Source organism: Alnus glutinosa, chromosome 14 (genome assembly GCF_958979055.1).
Source record: "Alnus glutinosa chromosome 14, dhAlnGlut1.1, whole genome shotgun sequence".
NCBI lineage: Eukaryota > Viridiplantae > Streptophyta > Magnoliopsida > Fagales > Betulaceae > Alnus > Alnus glutinosa.
Genome location: NC_084899.1, coordinates 15229507 through 15235698, shown reverse-complemented (window position 1 = coordinate 15235698; position 6192 = coordinate 15229507).

Genomic DNA, 6192 nt, shown 5'->3' with positions numbered 1-6192 from the left:
CTATCGAAAATTAACCCAAAGGATTTTCTAACTAAGCACTCACGCAGCTATTATATTTACAACAGAAAACCCACACTATTTCCAACAAAACCCCCAATCTCAACCCTTAGAATTTATCACTTAATCGGTCCTATACCAGAAAAATAACCAACCTTTTGTTTTAGAGCATTTGATTAACTCGCAAAATACACCACCAAAATCAATGAAACATTTAACTCCTCTTCTTCATTGGCCATCGACAAAAATACCCACATACCCATTTGGTTATGCCCAGAGAAATCCTCCAAAATTATCCACACAAAGAGACCCATTCGGTTTCCCCATGGAACCCTAACAAAAAACTCATCAATCAAAACCTTAAACAAATCTAAACAAACCCAAAATAAGAACCCATCTAGTTCTAACAGAAAAATCTAAGGAAATCCAAGTACAAATCAAGGAGAGGGAAGAGGAAATCTTACTGAATCAAGGCCGGAATCACAACCCAGCCACTGCCTCCATGCCATGATTGTGGCCCAGCCACGAAGGCTTCGAAAATCGCACCACCCACAGCCAAAAAAATCACTTCCACACTCACGGGTTCTCTCTCTCTCTCTCACGGTTTGGCCAGGTGCACGAGAAGATGGGGGAGAATGGAAGGGAAAGGAAAATGAAAGAAAAATGGGAGGAGACGTGTGTGAGAGGAAGGGAGAAAGAAAGGAAAAAAAGGGAAGAAATAAAGAAGCATGGGAGGCTGTGGGCTTGCGTGGGGCTTGAAGGGAGAAAGTCGTTTCTCCGAAACAATCCACAGCTACACACGTAGCTATGGATAAGACCAAACCTTGGTCTTTTTCCGATCCTAGCCTCTATATTTTCTAAATTGTAATTTTGCCACCATTTAATTCTATTCATTTAACAACTAATATCTAACCCCATTTTATTCAATACCATTACAACTTAACCTTACAATTAATTGCTCACTACATTAGGACTCATTATTAGCATTTTATTTCCTAATGACCCATTAGTAGTATTTTATTATTCTAATTTTTATTATTTTATCCTAAACTCATTTTATCTTGATAACATACATATTATTACTTTAGATCTAATTATTAGCCTCATCTAATTATAAAATATAATTTATTAATTTGCTAAGTCACCTATTTATTTTCTTGGTCTTTACATCTTCCCCTCCTTTTAAAATTTTGACTTCGAAATTTGCAAACATCTCTTTTATATATTCATTATAAGTCCAAATTATTCCACTAAGTCTCCCCTCTTTAGTTCAAAACTTATTATTCAAACTATAACTTAAGGTGAATCTTCCTCATTCCTCTATACCATATACTTTAATTTATTTATTCTTAGTGTCTCAAACTTTAGCCATGAAATTTATTCCTTAAGCAACCTCAACAATAATCTGATTGTTCTACATGAATCTACTCTATCGTTTTCCTTATCCACTCTTAAGATTATATTGGAATAACTCTAATTGTCCTCAACTGTGACCTTTAAGACACTAAAGACCTAGTGTGGGCTTACTAAGTACCTCCAATATTCACAAATCTACTTATCCTCATGTGATATTATGATCTATTTCTCGTTTAATCATAGGTACTACCATCCTCAAATAGGTAAACCATTGAGATTTTCATACTTAAGACATCACTATGCCTTAACTTGCTCCTTACTCATGATTGGTAGCTTATCCTCAACATATTATCGATTCAATCTCTTAACTCCTTACTATTGCATTGCCATCAATACCTTCAAAACATAAATTTTCCCTAAATATTGGTTTTACAACCGAAATGTACTGTGACATCATTATTTCTATAAAAGGATAAGCCATCTAGTAACTCTTTTCTAACTCTTATACCTACTTCAAATAGCATTCACTAACACGTATAACTATACATTGAAAGTTCATATTTGAACTATCACTATTACTTTAATGATCATTTGTGTTAAGTTATATACTCTACACATAGAGCATGTTTAAACTACTAATTTTTAAGTGAATTCCTATGTTTGAAATCGTGTTTTAAAAGTATTTTGGCTTTCCCCAAAATTTTATTATACGGTCATATTTAACTTAACTACTTGTCTTTAAATCATTCTTTAAATCACAATTTATTAAAAATAAAATATCTTGAAATTTATCGTTTTAGTTATTCACTTGTTAAATCTGTTTCATAATTTATTTTTTTTTTGAACGAAAGATTTAAGTATTTCATTGATCAAATATCATGAGCATACAGCTCTTACGTTACAAAGCATAAAGTCCTGCAAAATCATAACCACATGCTATGAGGTTACAAAGTCAAAATTCTTACAATAAAGTGCTATTTATGGCTTTCATCTTCCGCTAACCCAAGTACAAAAGTAATTAAAGAATAGATCTACTCCGAGCAGACTAGATCTAAGAGAATGGTAGCCAGATATCCAAGAAAATTTTATTTAAACCGGTCGTGAGAGATAACCCCTCACATAGAACTAACCAAGCCGTGAGAGATAACCCTTCACACTTGACTAACCTTCATCCCATAGATTATCCATGAGGGCATATCTATGGAGAATAAGACTCTTATTTAAAGCAAAAATACAACCAGCAAACAGCAGCAACGGCCATGGAGGAGATGAATAGTACAACATTGAGGTGGATGGACGGATGCATAATGGATAGGCCAAAATTGCTGATCTGGTTGGAGAATACCTGCAAACAAAAGAAAAAAAAAAAAAAAAAAAAAAAAAAAAAAAAAAAAAAAGAGAGAATGGGAGGGAAAATGTAAGAGCGGGGAGTAGAAAAGGAAAGGGAGAGAAGGAGGGAGCTGCTCCTTCCTCCTCTCAGAACTATTTTCTGAGAGTTTTTTCTCCAAGGCTGACTGAAAGACATGAAACTGGCAACTAATGTAAATATGTACCTATGGACACATAATATTTGTTTTAGTACTCTGCTAAATATTGTCTAAGTAATTTGTAGTTGCAGAAAAAGAAAAAGGGATAGCATCTTCCGTTGCTAGTTATTATCAAAGCGCCTCAAAATAATTATAAAAATGTATAATTATCAAGGGGGAGACATTAGAATAATGGTGGGCAAAGTTGATAGGTTAATAGCGATGTTAAAGTTGTGACGATGGCATGATAACTATAGTGTTGGATTTATTCACATTGTCCTTGATTACGAGTTAAGATTAGTAACTTCGTTTATAAAATGAAGTGAATAAATTCTTCATAGTTCTTATTCCACTTAAATTACATACACATACATATATAGAGAGTACTTATTTCCTAAAGTAGCAATAGTACCATCGTTGTGTTTTTCCTCTGCTTCTTTTCTTTTATAGGAAAGTTTTTTCACTACCCATTATTCTTAATTCTCTTTTTGTATCCTTTTATGTCTCACCATGGATGCCCATCAACCAAACATCCAAGCCTTAACCGCTAAAACAGAAGCCCTTAATTGGAATGATGCTTCTCAGTTAGAAACCATACCTATAGCAGACCCACGCCAGACCTATTTCAAGTTAATAATTAAACTGCTATCGTTCAAAACTCCAAATTTTATTTCGGTTTGTGACTAGACGTTCGCCATCCCTTTTGAAATACAAACTATACCTTCTGAAAAAATCCTATTCAAGGTCTTCCAAAGATCTCATGTCGACCGTATCTTGAAACAAAGGTCATGGAATGTGAGTGGATCTTTGCTCATCTTAAAATCGTGTCTCTGAAGTTGTCTTGTGACGAAGTGGAGCTTATCTCATGCCCATTGTGGGTACAAATCCATGGATTGCCACTACAGAACATGACTACACTCAATGCTATCAAAATTGGAAAGACACTTGGCAAAATACTGGAGGTGGAAAATGGTCATATTACAGGTATTATCTATAGCCATCATCTCTATATTCGTGTTGAGATTGATACTTCCAAACCTCTTGCTCCGGGTTTTAATCTCCCATGTCCAGATAGAGCTCCTATATGGGTTCAGTTTTTATATGAGAGTTTGGCAGATTATTGTCACCTTTGTGGTTTGATCGGATACAAAAGGAATCTCTGCCTAGCTCCACCTCCACCGAGGTTTTTACCTCAGTATGAACTCAATCTTAGGGTTTCCACACCCTCTGGTTCACGTCTTAACTTGGCAAGTAATATGGACCTCCAAGATATGGACCATCCGGTGATTAGGACTATCTCTCCATATCTTATTCAGGTTACTGTGGCGGTGGTTTCGAGCGGAGCATCCTCCCAGCTGATGTTGTCCACCAAAGTCACTTCACGCTAGCTTGCTAAGCAAGCTTCATACAACTCAAAAATTTCTCAAGCTACCATGCAACCTATGCGCCTTCTCCACATGCCCCTGCTGAATCCATATCTGCAACCTCATGGACAAGGAGCTACCACATCTACCCACTCTCAGAAGCTAGGGTCGATTCAAATGTCCAACACATCAGATGGAGGTAAGGGCTCATTAATGCTACTTCAGGTGGTATTTGTGTTACTGTTGATTCACCGACTTTGGCTAGTTTGGACCCGGTTATAATTCACACACAAACATTTGCCCAACCCATGTCACAGATTAATCGTCCTCTTTTGCAATCAGCGGGCATGCCTATTTTCCCAACAACCCATTACCCTTTAATCCACACATAAGCCCAACTTAACCAGGTTATAATTCTCCCTCCCCCACCTTTTCAATTAGCCACATACTTGAGTTTCTTAAAGTCCATGCTGTCTCCACGGCCCAACACAAATCGACCCCCAGCCCCTCTCATACACTCTATCCCTCCAACCCTAAAATCAAACCCTTTCAGTCCCTATAAAATTAGGTACCACTCATACCAACCAAAATCCCAATCCAACTTTCCTCATCCTTACTACCCATCATCCCCCACCCCTACCATTGGTTACTCCTCTCTAGTAGCCACTTCCCCCCTTCTCCTAGGTCATCTCACCATCTCACTGGAAAGAAGCAGGTATCTTTCTCAGATACCATTGAGTTTTTTAGTCCTCCTCTGAAGCAAAGGAATTCTTCACCTTCAAGCTCACAACAAAACTTTCAAGAACGTATGGATATGGCAGCATTTTCTCTGGCTGCAATGAAGCATTTGGTTCCTGTCTCCATGGAAATGGTCACTGCAACTTCACATCCTCATAGCTTTGTTCCCAATATGCATAATTTGGGTGTTGTTGGTTTCAGCTCTGATGCCTCTATTATAGCTCATATTCCATCTACTGAAGCTCATGAAGATGTTCCCTCATTGACTGCTGCCTCATCAAACATTGCTCGGAAAGTTTATAAAACGGCTTATAAACCCCACAGCGTTACTCATGTGGTTTTAGTGGATGAAAGGGAGGCAGAAACGGGTGTTATTTATGCTCCAACAACTACAGAGGCGGCTGGCTTGACCATGTCCCTCCAATTCCATGAAAATCTTAACATGTAGAGGTTTGGCTCAATCCTTTACAATTCATAGTCTAAGGCCACTCTAAGGAAAAATAACCCTGATATTTTGTTTTTGTCAGAAACTAAGACTGTATCAACTGTTGCTAGCTCTATATTGCATAAGCTTGGTTTCACTATGTTAATCCAGGTCCTCTCTCTAGCTCTAGAGGTGGTTTTTTGCTTGCTTGGAAAACAAATGTTAAGTTGACTAGCTTTTATGTAACAAATAATATTATATGTGTTTAATGCTATTCTGATTTGCCTGATACAAAATGGATGATATCTTTTGTGTATGGACCCGCTTATCAGAAACATCTTTATGATTTTTGGTCCAAGTTAGCTGATTTTGGTGTTTCAAATTTGGATCATTGGCTTTGCTTATGGGATTTTAATACAATAACTGCTCAAAGTGATAAACTAGGGGGTTGTCCTTTTAATGGTTCTTTTAACAATGATTTCTGTAATTTCATGAATACTTTTGGTATGATTGATTTAGGTTTTACTAGTAATCCCTACACCTGGTCAAATCATAGACAAGGTCACAGTTTAATAAAGGAAAGACTTGATCGAGGAGTTGCTTCTTCCCAATGGATTCATCTTTTTCCCTCTTTCTCCATCACCCATTCCAGCACACAATTCTGATCACAATCCATTTTGTTTGGATATTGCAGCATCTTTTCCTCCCCTTCCTTGTCCTTTTAGATTTGAAGGGTTTTGGACTCGTGATCCCACCTGTGGTACAATCATAAAAGAGGCTCAGTATT